The following is a 20,000-nucleotide window of genomic DNA, read 5'->3' on the forward strand; positions in this document are numbered from 1 at the left end:
TTCTTACCTCACCGCCACTCCTGTTCCTGTATATGTATATAACCAATTATATATACATATACCTCTGTATATCTATGTATCTGAATATGCGTATAGCTATTCAAAGTACGTGTGCATACGTTGAAAACCTATATACATATACATTCAGAAATAACGAATATCATGGATAAATGACCGCAATCCCAACATTCCCCTGAAACGAGACTGGAGCAACGTAATATAAAGTGTTTTGCTCAAGATCCCAGCGTACCGTCCGGGCCGTGAATGGAAACCTTTCTAATAATGCTAATACGAAAGTGAAACATTGAAGACGTTATTCGCATTTGAAGGAATGTTTGAGTGAAAGAATTTCGTACACGATATAAACCGGACACTAAAATGCCATAAATGGATGGAAGAATTAAATCATATATCCTGATATAATGTATTTCGTTTTTCTCTTATTTATAGAGTACTAGCTGAATAGCCAGCGTGGCCAGGCAATTTTTACAATAGAATGTCATATATATTTTTGTTTATTCTATGTCAGAGCATGCCTTTCTCGACAGGTAGGCCTCTTGATTAGGACAGACTTGTACAATTTTTCGCCAAAAAATTTCGTTAAAGATTTGTTTCCTTTATAAATAATTTACATGTCTGTTCGACTGTTTCACATGACTATATTCATTAGAACTTCGGAAGTTCTTACAACTTTGGTCGTCATAATGTTTTACTTTCGTTTGTTTAATAAAAATTCCTCCAGCGAATGATTTTGCTTTCATTTCGTGATAGACAGATTTCATGCAGGAAATGTCAACTCCCAAATCCTGTTTTCTGATTAGGTAAAATTGATTAAACTTTAAATCTCAGTAACATTTTTCTGCAATTTTTATGAAACAAATAATAAAATAGGATTTAACGTAAGAATTTTTTCAATATACCAAATTTGGAAATTTTGACGTCATTTTAAAATCTCACAATGTGACAGTAACAAGGAAGACCCTATAAGAGTGGAGAGACAGAGAGTTAAAGGGCGACACACACACAATCACACTCACAAACACATACACATACACACACGCACACACGGGTTTTAAACCACGAGTTTAAAATGGTGTATAAAAGACGTATGTATGTACGTACATATTTATGTATCTATGTATAAATACATAAATATATATATATATACATGTGTGTGTGTGTGAGTGTGTGCATGTGTGTGTGTAAGTGTATGTGTTGTATCTATATATTTACGAAATAATGCATGCAGCATCGCGTGTATATGACAGCTGTTTTAACATTGCCACCCCAATGCCACGCTGCTTCCATATACCAAACTTTCAGAAGGAATTGATCAGCCCAGCGCTATACTGAAAGATACTTTCCGTGCACGCACGCATCCTCCTCACATAAGAATACACATAGGCACAGAAATATATTTACATATGAACGTTGAATGTTGTCGCACGATCAATGATGGACTGTTCAATAAATACTGTAGAATGTATGATTTATAGAAACTGAATTTTTCATTACGAGTTTCATACTACGGCGATCTTAAGGCGAGTACTCCCGAAGCAGCATGCTATGCTGTGGAACTAGAGTCGCCAGATAAAAACTATAATTCAGTTTCTATAATGTATGACCTATCTATTTACACACACACGCGCACGCACACCATATTAACTACATTCAGAGGAACTGCTGAAGAGGGATTCTTGCCTTTCCAGGGGCAAATTACGATGTACATATGATGTATACTTCCTTTAATCCAGAATCCTATCACAATATATAATATTCCATATACATATATATATACGTGTGTGTGTGTGTGTGTGTGTGTGTGTGTGTGTGTGTGTGTATGTGTGCGTGCGTACATACATATATATATATATGCACCGCCCCATATATATCTATATCTATATATAGGAATATGCAGCCTTCGAAACATATGTCGAGAATAAAGGAATTTTGTTAATTCGTCGTTCAACTCCATTCTTTCATTTATTTGTATTTAAAAAAACACACAAATTTCCACACGAAAGCACGTGATCTCTGCCCTTGGCATGTAGCTTCAACCGTGTTTTTCTGACGTGAATTTGCTACACAGGTATCGGTTAACCGAATTATCCATAATAAGATAATTCATTCACCTACTCAATATATATATATATATATATACATGTGTGTGTTTGTGTATGTGTATGAATGTTGTGTACGAATTTGTATGCGGTGTGTGTGCGTGTGTGTGGTACATGCCTGCGTCTACAATGACGTTATCAGGACCAATTTTAAACGACGTTCGACCCATTGTGATCGTCACCTCTTTGCAGCAGCAGCGACGACAATTTCCTTTATCATCGTCTTCCCCTTTGTCGCCGTCATCGTCGTCGTTGTCGTCGTCATCATCATCGTCATCATCATTCTCATCTCTTTACCGTCTTCTGCCAACATCACCAATGCCCATGTTGCCTACGTTTCCGTCCGTCCTCCTTCTCCTCCTTCTCTTCATCATCATCTCCAATCTCATCATCCTCATAACCATTATGTCACCATCATCATCATCATCATCATAGCTATCATGTTGCTGTCATCGTCATTATAACTATCATGTTGCCATAATCATGATTATCATCATCATCATCATCATCATCATCCATATTTATCATTATCATCATCATTAATATCATCATCATCATCATCATCATCATCATCCATATTTATCATTATCATCATCATTAATATCGTCATCATCATCATCATCATCATCACCATCATCATCGTCATTTTCATCATCATCTCCAGTCTCATCGTCATCATAGCCATCATGTCACCACCATCACCACCACCAACAACAACCACAACAACTGCAGCAGCAGCATCAACAATGTATTATACAACAACATCAACGTCGAAAGCAATTCACTGAATTACAGCACTAACACCGCTGGTATAATTGCTGATAGTAAATGTTGAGTGTGGAGGCACAATGGCCCAGTGGTTAGAGTAGCGGACTCGCGATCGTAGGATCACTGTTTCGATTTCCGGACCTGGCCTTGTGAGTGTTTACTGAGCGAAAACACCTGAAGCTCCTCGAGGCACCAGCAGGGGGTCGTGGCGAACTCTGCTGCACTCTTATTTCCACAATTTCTCTCATTCCTACTTCCTGTTTCTGTTGTACCTGTATTTCGAAGGGACCAGCCTTGTCACACTCTGTGTCACACTGAATCTCCCCCGAGAATCATGTTAAGGGTACACGTGTCGGTGGAGTACTCAGCCATGTTAATTTCAAGAGCAGGCTGTTTCGTTGATTAGAACTCATTTCTTGTCACCAGTCATTGTTTCGTCCCCCAAAAAGTTTCATTCGTGAGACGTGACAGCAACGAAGGGTACACATTCGCTCTCTGCGCGCGATTTGACTCGGAAAGTTTGTGAAGAACCCATTGACCCAATTTGCTGACTTTTCCAATGGCACCAGGTGTTGACGAATGGCTGAATGATCAAATCCTAGTTTCCCTTCTACTTCCTCAACAGTTACGACGGGATTTTGTTCCACCAGGCTTTGCAGGACATCCTCGTCGAGTTCTACAGATCTGGGACGCGGCTCGTCTTCTCGGCTGTAGTTTCCAACTCGGAATGTCTGGAACCACCGTTTACACTAGCTTACGTTTATTGTCCGATCCCCATTAATATTCCTCGCACTTTCCGTTGCGTTGTTGCCTTTATTGAACCCATAAAGCAGAATTTGACGAATATGCTCCTTTGTCACTTGCATTCTAGCTTTGAAAAAAAAACTGTTAAAATCGAACTGCACTCTTCAAAACTTGCACTAAGAATAAGTACAAAGTAAAATTAATACCTGCTTTTATAGAAAGTTGATGCAGGTAGTCTATCCTCCTCCGACTTTTAGTTCATGCAATTGAACAACCCGCATTATTTATGGGATGACCCAATATATATATATACACTCATACATACACATAAAACACACATATATACATATATACCTACAGCAAATAAAAATGCATATATTTGATGTGCTTTGTTCTGGTTCCATTGTTCACATTAACAAACCGCTATACGCACACATGCATTCATACATACATGGATGCATATATGCATATACTTGTTTATATGTGGGCATGAATGCATAACATAAACACACACACATACACACACACATATATATATATATATATGTATATATATCATACTGACACGTACGTATTTTTATACGCACACATGAAAACACACACACACACACATCAGACAAATACGCACACACATTAAAGCACATTCTGAAATAAAATTCACACACACACACACACACACACACGGACAAATACACACACACACACACACAGACAAGTACGCACATATACATACATAGAGAGGCATGCACGGTGAGCTCCCAAATACGCAAGCGACACGAAACACCACCAGACATATACAAGCAATCACAGGCGAACACATACGCACAAATACGCATGCGCTCGCTTACACGCACGCTATTTACAACAACACACTCCCCCACACACTTAAATACATACAGTCTCACAAGCACACACGCACACAAGCAAACAGAAACACACACACACACAATTATACGCATAGAGATTTATCACTTACAATTAGGTTTCAATTAGGCGGTAATGCGACTTTTGATTGATATTTCGTCCTTGGACATGGCTTGCCTGTCAAGCAGAATCGATTACCTACCTTGGTGTTGTTGGTGTTAACGCTGGTGGCGCTGTAATTGCTGTTGCAGCTTTCCGTGTTGTTGTTGTTGTTGATATTGTTGATGTTGCTTCTGTTTCTTGTTTCTTGTTTCTTTCTCTCGGCGACGATGACAACGACAACGACAACGACGGGATGAACATGTCATTGCGATAATAATTACGCTGGTTGGTGTATAATAACGATAATGATAACAGTAGTGCGGGAGGGGGTGATGCTGGTCGTGGTGTGATGGTGGTGATGGTGGTGATGGTGATGCTGCTGGTGGTGGTGGTGGTGGTGGCGGCAGCGCCGGTGGTGTCGATGATGGCGTTGGTGGTGGTGGTGGTGGTGGTTATGAAAATATTAATGATGACGTTGGTTGACGATGATGAAGATAACGGCAACGACGATACGACGACGACGACTATGATGATGGTGATGATGAAGATAATGATGATGGTGATGATGATGATGGTGATGATGATGGTGATGATGATGATGATGATGATGATGTTGATGGTGATGGTGATGATGATGATGATGAAGATGATGATGGTGATGATGATGATGATGATGATGATGATGATGATGATGATGATGATGATGATGGCGAGGATGATGATGATGAAGATAATGATGATGATGGTGATGATGATGATGATGATGATGATGATGATGATGATGGTGATGATGATGATGAAGATAATGATGATGATGATGATGATGATGATGATGATGGCGAGGATGATGATGATGAAGATAATGATGATGATGATGATGATGATGATGGCGAGGATGATGATGATGAAGATAATGATGATGATGATGATGATGATGAAGATAATGATGATGATGATGATGATGATGATGGCGAGGATGATGATAATGATAATGATGACGATAATGGGCATAATGATGTTGAAAACGATGGCGACGATGATGATTGTAGTGGAAATGATGTCGATGACGATGATGACGATAATGACGATGATTTTAACGTCCATGACGACGACGACTACGACGATGATGACGATAATGATAATGATGGCGACAACGGCGATAAGGAAGGATAACGTGGATGTTGACGACAATAAAGATGCTGGTGATGATGACGATGATGATGATGATGATGATAAGGATGATGAGGTTGATGATGATGATGATGGTGATGATGATGATGATGATGATGATGATGATGATGATGACGAAGATGATGACAATGATGATTGTGGTGATGATAATGATGACGATGTGATTGTGGTGGTGCTGTTGATGACGGTGATGATCATGATAATGATAATGATGATGACGACGATGGTGATGATGATGCTGTTGATGTTGACATTGCTTGTGTTTATTGCTTTTGACATAACAGTTCTTTCCAAGATGCCTTAAGAGTAATTAAAGTAGAAACGTGTGTAAGTTAAAGCAATAAAATGGAGGGAAAAAAGCACACACAACACACGCGCAAAGCAACAACAACAACAAGAAGCAAGAAACCAGCCAGCCGACCGTTCGACCGACCAACCAGCCAACCACCGAGTCAGCCAAAGAAACAAACAAAAAAAACAAAGTCGTATCTTCACAAAACCAAGCAATCTATAAAGTAGAAAACATATTTACGACGAATGTATCAATTTACAGATAAATTAGACAAGAAATATTATATAAAATTATAAACGAGGCGTATTCTTCTGCTAATTAAATAATTGTTTCTTATCTAAGCTATAAAACCTAGGGTGTTTTTAACGGAGTATGCATGTACGTTTTATTATAATGATTGGTGCCGTGGCAACGCGCTTTTCGCATTACGTGCTCTCTTCTTCAAGTAATTTCAGTGGGTTCGAGAAACAGTTTATGGATGTCTCTCTTTTTTTTTTGTTTTAACACTGAGTAATATAATTCAAAGTATAAGCTTATAAATTCCAGCTGAAAAGGGAAAATTGTTTTAGGTGCGCGACCTGTGTTACGTAGAAGCTAGATGTCCCTTAAATTACATATTAGGATCCTATGCTGTCGCTTTCAAACACGCCAGTATCTTAAGGAATGGAGGGGCGCAGCAGGTGCAATATTAATAATAATAATAATAATAATAATAATAATAATAATAATAATGATAATATGTATATATACATACACACACACACACACACCACACACATATATATATATATATATATATATATATATACACATTATATAAATTAAAAGAAAGGATACACACATCTCATTTCTGATCACAGACATTTTCGATCGAAATTCTACTACTACTACTATTACTTCTACAACTACTACTACTACTACTACTACTACTACTACTACTACTACTACTACTACTACTACTACTACTACTACTACTACTACCACCACCACCAGTATAACCAGTATTACTTGCGTGACAAGACGATACTTTAGTTCTATATTTAAGAGATGAGGAATTATGTACATTATTTACATTCGACAGCTGTAGTGGTTAAGAGCGCGGGCTACTAACCCCAAGATTCCAAGTTCGATACAAAGCCGTGACCTGAACAACAACACCAACAATACTACTACTACTACTACTACTACTACTACTACTATACTACTACTACTACTACTACTACTACTGCTGCTGCTGCTGCTGCTGCTACTGCTACTACTACTACTACTACTATACTACTACTACTACTACTACTACTACTAATAATAATAATAAAAATGATGATGAAAACATCGAAAAATGCCTTAGGAGTGAGAACCCAAGTTCGAAATTTCCCCAAGACACCTGATGAAGGCTGGAGGGTATATCAGCCGAAACCTTGTGTTAACAACAAACAAGATGGGGAGAAATATCCGTCGAATGTAAATAATGTAAATAATGTAGTCGATACTTGTTTGGTTGTCTTTTACTTGTTTCGGTCATAGGACTGCGGCCATACTGGAGCACAACCTCGAAGAGTTTTCGTCGAGAAAAACCGACTCCAGTACATTAGTTTCCATTTGAATTTGGTACTTTATCCTATTGGTCTCTTTTGTGTAACTGCTAAGCAATGGCGACGTAAACAAACCTGCCCCAGTTTTCAAACACAGACACAAAGCTCACAGTTGCAGTCACACACCAGGGGCGCGCGCAGAGACAGACAGACACACACACATACATATACACACGCACACACACACCCAACAGACTTCCACGCAGTTTCTGTGTACCAAATTCATTGATAAGACATTTATTAGCCCGGGGCTACCGTAGAGGACACTTGCTGAAGGCGCCGCTCAGTGGGACGAAACCCAAATCCACATGGTTAGAAAGCGAGTTTGTTAACCACTAGCACTGCTTTCCTTTCCTTAGCTGTTCTTGTGTATTTATCAGAGTTTGTGTGTCGAGGACAACACGTGCAGTTAAGCACTGTTTGTGTTTCTAGCATTTTGAATGTCTCATCTGGTTTGCATGCTTGTATTCTATGCTTTTGTTACAAAATAATTATTTTCTTTTACAACAGTAGAATTGTAAATTCAACGTTGACGATGATGATGATGGCGATGATGAATACAGCGTTAATGTTGGATGCGTTCCTCTATGCTAATTTTAAAGTATTGGTGAAATATTTCCTAAAAATTCTAAGACGTGTCTGGTTTTTCATGTTGGTCAAAGAATAAATTTTCAGCTTCCATTGCATCGGCAGAAAGCAAGAGCTATGACTGTCGAGTCTGTCGTGTGAATAACTGAATGGCAGAAACGATATATAAAGAAAAAAAAAAGGCTTAGTAGATTGCTTCATTCTTTATTCATGATATTTTTTTACCGTTTTAACGGATTACAAAATTAGTTCTTGCTTCTAAGAACAGAAGAAAGAACGTTCCTAATTTAGTATTTAATTCCTGTAAAATTCTGGAAGAAAATAAAAGAACTAAATGCAGTGTTCACTGGATATTAGGTATTGCCAAAAAAAAAAGTGAAGGCGGCGCAAAGAACGACATGAAGAATTCTATAAAATTTTTTAAAAATTATTTTTTTTATCATATTGCGCTTTACGTCGTAAATCGATACTAAATGCAACAGAGATGAGGCGGGGACAGAACCACTCGGGGGTATTTTAACTAGTTCAATGCATTCTTGTTCTGGATTCAAGAGAGGTCATTGCCGATCAACCCAAATGCGGATCGATCCAGTTAATTCTTCCTTTCTATTCTAGGCACAAGGGCCAAAATTTTGGGGGAGAGGGTTAGTCGATTAGATCGAAAACATTACGCAACTGCTACTTAATTTATCGATCCCGTAAGGATGAAAGGCAAAGTCGACCTCGGCGGAATTTCAACTCAGAACGTAGCGGCAGACGAAATATCTATTTCTTTACTACCCACAAGGGGCTAAACACAGAGAGGACAAACAAGGACAGACAAATGGATTAAGTCGATTATATCGACCCCAGTGCGTAACTGGTACTTATTTAATTGACCCCGAAAGGATAAAAGGCAAAGTCGACCTCGGCGGAATTTGAACTCAGAACGTAGCGGCAGACGAAATACCGCAAAGCATCTCTCCCGCGTGCTAACGTTTCTGCCAGCTCGCCGCCTTGATCCAGTTAATTATTACTATTAAACTGAATCAAGGGTTGTATCTCCATGCCTTTGTCAATCAGAATTAATCACGACAGTAATGACTATTTCTTCTTGTTAAAGATAAGAATTTTAATTAATTGAAAACATTCTTGACAAAGAAACCGTACCAGCTTCCTGCTGTCTTCTGCCGCTTTATTTTATTGTTCATTTTACTAGTCCCCTGCTCTCCCAGCTTACTCTTGGAACACAAGGGTTTTCTAAACTCTAGGCAACTGTGGGGCTTCTACCACACCGAGTTAGAGCAAACTTAGAAATAGAGATGACCAAGAATTAACCCAGTACTCCTCAGAAAACTGGAACTCCTCACCTAGAGTCTCACAATCGAATGCATTATAATGTATTGGTTAGGATAAAAGTGATATATATGTAATCATAAAAACGTAAATCGGTACTGGAAGAATTCGAACCCAGAACCAAGAAATGCAATATTATCCTTTCTAATATAGGTTCAAGGCCTGAATGTTTAGGGAAAGGGGCTAGCCGATTGCATCACCCTCAGTAGTCAACTGGTACTTATTTCATCGATTATGAAAGGGTAAGTCGACCTTAGCGGAATTTGAACTCAGAACGTAAATACTAACGCACTACTGCCAAGCATTTAGTCCAGTGTGTTAACGATTCTGCCAGCTCGCTGCCATAAGAAATACCATATTCTTTTCTATTCTAGGCACAAGGCCCGAAATTTTTGGAAAAGGGGCCAGTCGAGTAGATCGACCCCAGTACGCAACTGGTACTTAATTTATCGATCCCCCGAAATGATGAAAGGCAAAGTCGCCCTCGGCAGAATCTGAACTCAGACATAAGAAATACGATATTAGAGAGGGTGTTGGCCGAAATTTGACAGTTTGCATGAAAGGAAAAGAAAACACTTTCTCATTCAAATATAAAATTATTTTTTAACAAGATTATTGCTGGGAATAGCAGATTACTCAGTGTAGTTGCTTTCAGTTTCTCCTATGAGCTGAAGACTGCTCCAGAACATGTCGCATGCGTTTCTAACTGTGGCCTGGGTGGATGTCCGAACGCATCCTTGATCTTGGCCACTAGCACGGCCATGGTGTTGCAAGCAGAGCGGTTGGTGTCTTTGTTCAACCCCCACCTGTAATCCATGGGATTAAAGTCGGGGGTATTAAGAGGTCGGAAATTGGGGTTGGCGAGGTCGTAGAACATTTCCGACAACCGCTTCTGACTCTTTTAGGTGGCATGACAAGGACCCGAAACCTGCTGCCACAAATAAGGCCCTCCATTAGCGACCCTCTTCAGTCAGGTTTTGACTACAGACTCCAGCAACTTCACAAAGACATCTGAATTGAGCCTAGGGCCCTGTTCAATGATATGCGGCAGTATGACGTCAACCCACACTCAAAGACCATCATAGTTTGGAAGAACCTGGTTTTCGTGATGTTCATGTTACAGCTTTTACAGCGTTTACAGAGCACTGAGAAGAGTGTTCACAGATCATGACGTCTGTTCACAGAGCACTGAACGGCAGTTACGATGTCGGCATTTTGACACTCGGCGTGAATCATCGTGATACGGCAAACAGTTTCCTAATGCTTATACGGCTTTCAATCATCCAGGTCAACTAACTTTTTCTCTTTATACTCTCCAGTGCTGTTGAGAGTTCACCAATAAAAAAAACATATAAAATATCTTCAAATTTTTGCCGAACACTCATTACAAGGTATTAAAATTATTCAGTCATATGTTTAAAATAATCTCTGCTCTCTTGGGAATTATTTCATAGTTAAAAACATTTAATATTTTTAGGGAAGATAGAAGATGTGGCATCCATGAGTATTAAGAGAGCAATTGTACAGTAATGGATTCACTTGGGAAGAAAATCCATCTGTAGACCCGGTTTATTTGTTCGTTAAAACTTTCATTTAATGAAATTTTCACTTGATCTGGTTTTAAAACCCAAGCCAATATAACGGGAAATAATTGAACGAAAATTTATGTTCATACATTAACATAATTTATGTAGGAAATCCACATTTTGAGAAATCTAGTGCAGTTATGTGCTTGTAAATAGGATTATAGAAGCTCTATGACACATAACACGGACTCCTAAATTTATAATCGACTCGCAAGCTGTTCAAAAAGAGCATTTATCGCGCCCACTTCGGTGGTCTTCATGATCTGTGAAATCCATGGACTCGTGCTCGTCTTCCGGATAATCCAAGAGCTGTTGATAACTAAGCAAAATAAATCGGCGCAGGCATGATTGTATGGTTAAGGAGGTAGGTTTGCGACCACATGGCTTTGGGTTCAGGCCCAACTGCGTGGGGCCTTGGGCAAGTGTTTTCTACTATAGCCTCGTACCGAGCAATGCATTGGTTGACGGAAACTGTATAGAAGCCCGTCGTATATATATTTATATCTGGGTATCTTTATGTTTAAATATATCTTCCCATCAACCACTTGACATCCAAAGTTCGTTTCTTTACGTCTCGGTAACTTATCAATTCGGCAAAAGCGATCGATAGAATAAGTACCAGAATTAATAAAATAAGTACCAAGGTCAATTTGTTCGCTTAAAACCTCTTCCAGATGGTGCTCCAGCACGGCTGCAATCCAATGAATGAAACAAGTAAAAAATACAAAATAAAACATACATAAAAACTGAATAAAAATTCCACGACTGTGACACGACAAAGAATTGAAACCGTGACGTGAAGACAAGGTGTGCATTTATTTGCACAAACGATTACCAGATTACTAGTAACTTCCTCGCCCATCACCTGTTATTTCGCTGCTGCTGCTGTCTTTGGTCTCTCTTTCCTATTCTCCATCCTTACTAATAAACTAATCATTGTAAAGCGAGTTGATTGCTTGTCAGTCTAGCGCTTGCTTAACAGAGATTTATTTAGAACAAGTAGTAAATGTTGTTTTATGAATACTTCGCTGTTGCTCGGATACAATAGTTTTCTTACAGATCTATTGAAAACCTTACGTGTTCGCATATGCATACATACATACATACATACATACATACATACATACATACGTACATGCATACATACGCAAGTACGTACATACATGTATACATGCAAACGTATATATATATATATTTATATATATATATATATGTGTGTGTGTATGTATGTATGTGTATGTATATATATATATTTATATATATGTGTGTATGTATGTATGTGTCTGTACACAGACACACAAACACGCACGGATGTGCGTATACATTCACTCATTAATACATACACACGCACACATACACATACATATATATATACACATATATATATACCACAACTATATATATATATATATATATAAATATGTACATACACACACGCATGCACACATGCACGCACACACACACATAGATATACACACAATACCCAACGACTGGAATAAAAAGCAAACCATATGTTGATTACGACAACAACAACAACGAAACTTACACAAGGAAAAAATCGTAACAAAATCAAACCAAATATAAAAAACAAAAAAACAACAGGTTTTCAAAACTCCCCATCCCCCGCCCCGTCTCACAAACATGTGCTTTAGTTTAGCCCCTTAGCGAAAATGTTTATAGTCATTCATAATATCTCATTCTCAATTACACGACAAAACGTCTGTTGTAAGTCTTGTTCTTAGATACATTTTGTTTCTATCAACAAAAGACTAAAATATTCTGGTGCTGGCGATGGTATCGGCGGCTCCGGTGACGATGATGACGTTGCCGATGAAACGTACGTACATACATACACATACGCATGCATGCCTACATATATACATGCATACATATGTATGGATAGAAAGACACTGCAATACACAGTTACGCACGTCTACGCGTTTGTGCTGGATAGACACACGTGCCGGGATTGCTTTGTAGTCGTTGATGTGCGCGATAGTCCTGCTCGTGACATGGGCATACACACATACGTACATACATACATACATATATATATATATATATTATATATATATTATATATATATATATATATATATACGTATTCATACATACATACAGGCATACATATATATACGTACACACATGTATATATACATACACACATATATATATTATATATATATATATATCATATATATATATACATACATATATAATATATATATATATTCTATAGACACATACACACTCATATATTTACGTATATACTTATGTGTGGGTGTATACATACATACATATACATATATATATATATACACATATATACATATATACATACATACATATATATATACATATATAGACACGCATATATATATGCATACATATATATAAGTACACACATGTATATATATACATATACATACATACACACATATATATATCATATAAATACATACACACATATATTTACGTATATACTTATATGTGTGAGTGTATGTATACATACATACATAATACACACACACACACACACACACATATATATATATACTCACTTATACACATACATATAAAAGCACAAGCAAACATGTAAAGAGGCACGCCAAAAAAAAAACAAAAGAAACTATGCAGAGGCAAAGAGGCATGCGCACAAGTGTAGGGTACACATGAAATTAATACATCGGTCAACAAACGCATGTCTCTGCGTTGGCTACTGGTGTTGTTGAAACAGTTTGAATGGTGCATAAAATAAGGAGAGACAGTTTAAGAGACAATTATATTTAAATATTTACTGAAATTTTAAAGTGGCAATCACATTTGGATAGGCGCGGGCGAAAGAGACAGGCGAATGGGTGGTGTTTAGAACGGTATTTCCTATGGCTCTCTGCGATATGATTTTAAATCTTGCAGACATTAAAATTTATTTTCAATCTTCTAGGATCGATCAATAAAGTAACAATCAAGATTGTAAATTAAAAAGCATCGCTAGAATTTGGGATGAATTGCCTTGCGATAGTTGTTTTTGGTCTTTTGTGTCCTAAGATCTTGGCTAGTAGACTAAATTCACGTCCTGATTTAACCCCCTCCCGTTTGGTCCTTGTAAACATCCGACCCCCGTCTCCGTTAGATTAGACGATTTTGGAATGAGACAACCCTTATCCCATCAGCTTTAAATGTTTATTGGATTACCGTATAAGGTGCACTTATCTTTTCAAAATAATGTTTAAAAAAAGAGAATAGATTATCACTGATCCCAAATTCAAAATTGGGCCTTGGGCCTCCTATAAATTTTAATACCCTTAGAATTTTTTTTCTTTTGTCAATAGTCGTAGGAGTGGCTGTGTGGTAAGTGGCTTGCTTACGAAGCACATCGTTCCGGGTTCAATCCCATTGCGTGGTTCCTTGGGCAAGTGTCTTCTACTATAGCCTCGGGCCAACCAAAGACTTGTGAGTAGACGGAAACTGAAAGAAGCCCGTCGTATATATGCATATATATGTGCATGTGTGTGTATATGTTTGTTCCCCCAACATTGCTTGACAACCGATGCTGGTGTGTTTGCATCCCCGTAACCTAGCGGTTCGGCAAAGGAGACCGATAGAATAAATAGTAAGCTTACAAAGAATAAGTAGTTAGCTTACAAAGAATAAGTCCTGGGGTCGATTTGCTCGACTAAAGGCGGTGCTCCAGCATGGCCACAGTCAAATGGCTGAAAGAAGTAAAAGAATAAAGAAAGTGCTGGTGAAATGGGGGTGCGACTAATCTGGCCGTGAGACTTTTATGTAAAAAACGGTAATTGCCGACTGATACTGCAGTATTTAAAATGTTTCCTTTATTTGAAAAGTTCACTTCTGTTTGATGGTCTCTTGCGTGAAACTTGGAGCAACCGTTTGTGAAGCTTTTCAGTTGTAATAAATCTATATATAAGTAAAATCTAAAAACTTTTAAGTCCGTAGTTTAATGGAAGTAGAATAACCTTTCGGAATTGTATATTTCGTCGAGGAAGAGAGGGAGAGAGAAAGAGAGTGTGAGAGAGAGAGAGAGAGAGAAATACTTGTTCATTCGTCCATTGAAATGTTGTTAAATATGTTTTCTTTAATCTGTTATTTATTGTAGTCATTGGATTGTGACCATACTGGAGCACCGCCATGAAGGGTTTAGTAAAAAAGTAACGACCACAATGTGTATATTCAAGCCTGGCGCTTATTCTATCAGTGTCATTTGCCGAACCGTTAACTTAGGGGGACGTCAAGAAGCCAACTCCAGCTATCAAACGGCTAAGAGACAAACACATACAAACACATACGTGTATCTGAAGGCTTCTATGCAGTTTCCGTCAACCAAATTCACTCAGAAGACATTGGTTGGTCCGAGGTTATATCAAAAGACGTTTGCCCGAGGTGCTGTACTATGAAAATAAACACGAAACCACGTGGTAACAAAGCGAAATTCTTAAAAACATGGCGAGAAGTTTCTACGAATGGACATATACGAGAGACAAAAAAAAATACGCTAACACAGTCCTAGGATCTTTTCGGTTTGAACGGCAGTTTTTTTCTAGCGGTGTCATATGAAATTGTCACCCATAATTATGAAACTAGTATCGATCTATTGCATTTCAATCTATTTTAGGGTTAGGGTTAGGGGTTGGGGAAGGGTATCTTTTTTTCTTTACAAATGTAAATAAACCCAATCTGTTTCTTAAACGAGGGACAGGATGCTTTTTACTCAATAGACGCAGGTGATTGGTTGAAATTGCAGAAATTGAAGAAAGAAACAACAAATATCTTACAAACTATAAAATTTTCTCAATAAAGCCAAGAGAAAAAGATTTTTTGTAAACACATTATACCAGTATACGAAGTTTAAAATTTTTTAGTTACCTAGAAATTATGTTAAAAACTGCCGTTCAGACCGAAAAGATCCCAGTCCTATTCCTAAGAAGCAAAAGACAAAGATAAGATGGTCTTCTTTTAAACGCCTTTGTTTACAACTCTCCTCAGACAGGGCTGACACTTGCCAAACGCCAACTGCATAAGAGAAATCGATAGCAAATTTGCATTTATTCTCACACCTAATGACATTTATATTTGTTTATACTTTTAAAAAAGAAGCAAGCAAACCCTTATTTACTCATATACAAAAATTGGTAAATAAAAATCGCTTTATGCGGTGGAATAGCGTCGGATAAAACATGCTACGGTATTTAGTGTCCTAAAAATAGACCTAAAAATAGATACGGAAATATAATCGTTAAAGGAAAGAAATTCTGTCTTATATCACAGAATAGATGTGTGTTTAGAAACAAAGAATGAAAAGCTTTAAAAATACCCTGAGTTGAACCCCCAAATTTATTGCTCGTTAGACAATAGCAGTCTAGAAATAGTTTAGCACAAAGGTAAGAACGAAAAAATAAAATGAAAGTGTAAATATTTGGGAACGCCATTTTTGTAAAAAGAAAATCCTGATCGAAATGAATCAAGCAATGTTAGCGCACGAGTAGTAAGGAGTTATCTTTTATGAGTTATCTTTTATCTTGTACTTGTTTCAGTCTTTAGACTGCGGCCATACTGGGGCTCAGTGCAAATTTAATTTAGGAGTCATTAAAAGAAACGACGAAATGTCTTGCAGCTTTCATTCTGGTTCTGTGCGCTTTGAGTTCATATTACGCCGAGGGCAGCTGTTGTATTTGATCTTTTGGGGTCGATGATATAAACTGCCAATCGAAGCTGCAGATTGGCCGAATCCCCAAAGTGTTAGACAAGATAACTTGAGGTATTCGCTGTAGCTTTTTGTTTTTGCATTCAGTTTTCTATGGAAGAACATCTAAAGTTGTAGTCCGGTTCAGTACTTGAGTGCAGTTTTTAGCGGAGCTTACGCTGATACAAGCGTTCCGTTCTGGTTTCCGATTTGAGAATAACTTTCTCCGGTTCATCCACTCGGATACACTGAAAAAAAAAAGATGAAATAAAAATGCTTGACTAAAGTGATCAACTGTGTAGGCGCAATGGCCCAGTGGTTAGGGCAGCGGACTCGCGGTCGAGGGATCGCGGTTTCGATTTCCAGACCGGGCGTTGTGCGTGTTTATTGAGCGAAAATACCTAAAGCTCCACGAGGCTCCGGTAGGGGGTGGTGGCGACCCTTGTTGTACTCTTTCCTCCCAACTTTCTCTCACTCTTTCTTCCTGTTTCTTGAGTAACGCTGCGATGGACTGGTGCCCCGTCCAGCTGGGGGGAACACATATGCCACAGAAACCGGGAAACCGGGCCCATGAGCCTAAAAATGATCAACTAAATGAGGGTGATAATTAATACACAACAATGGAAAGGAAGCAACATGAAAGACTGCAAAGTCAGGCCGACAGGTTATATAGACCAAGACACACGACAAAGTTATATATTTTTATAAACGTTAGCTTAAGATAATTTGCTTTAGAATTAGCTAAATTCTAGGATATTCTGACATCGTCAAAATCACAATATAACTCGATATGTGATACTGTATGTGACTATGTTTTCTGACGTCACTGTATTAAATACATCACGGTAGATTACCGACAAACCATAAAAACGACACAATTTATACAGCAAAATAGAACTGCCGTGACAGATTAACGATAAATGAGTGCTACATGGATGGTAATCGGCTTGGGAAAGAATCGTTATAAAAGTGTTGCCGTATAGCATAAAATAAAACATATAATGATAAAGTATTTATTATGAGGCTGTTATTGTAAATGGTACTTTTATATTAAAAATGTACTTTTAGTAAAAGCAAAGTCACGTTATTTCAAAACAGTACAATGTCAACATTTGAAAAAGAGAGATTGTATCGTTAGACATTAGATCACAGAATAAGGCAGGGAGCTGGCACGCCGGACAAAATACTTAACGTTATTTCGTCCGTGATTACGTTCTTAGTTCCAATTCCGTCGAAGTTGACTTTGCCTTTCATCCTTTCAGGGTCGATAAATTAAGTAATGGTCGAGTACTGGGGTTGATGTGATCGATAGGCCCCTCCCCACAAAAATATATGCCTTGTGCCTATAGTAGAAATGATTTTTATTATTATTATTATTATCATTATTATTATTATTATTATTATTATTATTATTATTATTATTATTATTATTATTATTATTATTATTATTATTATTATTAACAATAATAATAATAATAATAATAATCTTTTCTACGGTAGGCACAAGGCCCGAAATTTTTGGGGATGGGGCCAGTCGCTTAGATCGACCAGTACGCAACTGGTACTGAATTTATCGACCCCGAAAGGATAAAAGGCAAAATCAACCTTGGTGGAATTTGAACTCAGAACGTAAAGACAGACGAAGACAGTTGCACCATCCCAAAATTTCGGACCTTGAGCCTACATGAGAAAGAATTAGATCCTAAAATATTACGAGTCATAATTTTACTAATCACAGGAGAAAAGTCGTGATTTTCAGTGTAGCTATCAGCACAGAAGAGACTCAATGATATGTCTGCTTTCATAAACATCAGTATAGTTTACAAAGAGATTAGGATGTAACTGAAATTACAATAAGACCTGAAAAAGGCAGAGTGGCTCTTTTAATCCTCTGTCGCGCTGTTTATGTACATCTGACTAAATTAAGAAAGAAATTTAAATGCCTATTTAACGATCAATCCTGGTTTATCCACCACAAAGAAGAAAATGAGACTTCAATTTGTATTGTAGAAAGTACAGATACGAAGGATGTTAGATTAGAAACTGGTATTCGGTATTCCTTGAAAATAGTCTGGAATAATTGGTGAAACTTTCTCTGTTCAGGTGAAAAGTTCACGGGATAAGCTTTCCTTATTGAAGCTGAGCGCAACAATCTAGGTAAATATAGAATCAAACGAAAGGTATGCAAATTATTTAAGCGAAGAATTAGAAATAAATTTATACGATTAGTGTGTCTACATACATACAGTCATACATACATACATACATACATACATACATACATACATACATATATACACACACATACATACATACATGCATACATACATACATACATACATACATACATACATACATACATACATACATACATACATACATACATTCGTATATATATGTACGTAAATACATACACATATTTGAAAACAAATCTATCTATTTATCTATCTTTCTATCTATATTCTTTTATTCTTTTACTTGCTTCAGTCATTTGGCTGCGGCCACACTGGAGCACCACCTTTAGTCAAAGTTATCGACACTAGGACTTATTCTTCGTAAGCCTAGGACTTACTCTAACAGTCTCTTTTACCGAACCACTAAGTTACGGGGACGTAAATACACCAACATCGGTTGTCATGAAATGGTGGGGGGGAGAAAAGAAGACATATACATACAAATATATACATACATACATATATATATATATACAACAACTTCTTTCAGTTTCTGTCTACCAAATCCACTCACAAGGCTTTGGTCGGCGCGAGGCTTTAGTAGAAGACACTTACCCAAGGTGCCACGAAGTGGGACTGAACCCGGAACCATATGCTTGGGAAGCAAGCTTCTTATCACACAGCTACTCCTGCGCCTATATATATATGTTTATACATATACATACATACATACATACATACATACATACATACATACATACATACATACATACAACATACATACATATATATATATATATTTATATATATATATATATATATATATATATATATATATATACATATATATATATATATATATATATATATTCATACATATACATATACATACATGTATATATAAGAGACCAATAGAATAAGTACTAGGCTTACAAAGAATA

The sequence above is a fragment of the Octopus sinensis genome, linkage group LG13, assembly GCF_006345805.1.
Source record: "Octopus sinensis linkage group LG13, ASM634580v1, whole genome shotgun sequence".
Taxonomy (NCBI): Eukaryota; Metazoa; Mollusca; class Cephalopoda; order Octopoda; family Octopodidae; genus Octopus; species Octopus sinensis.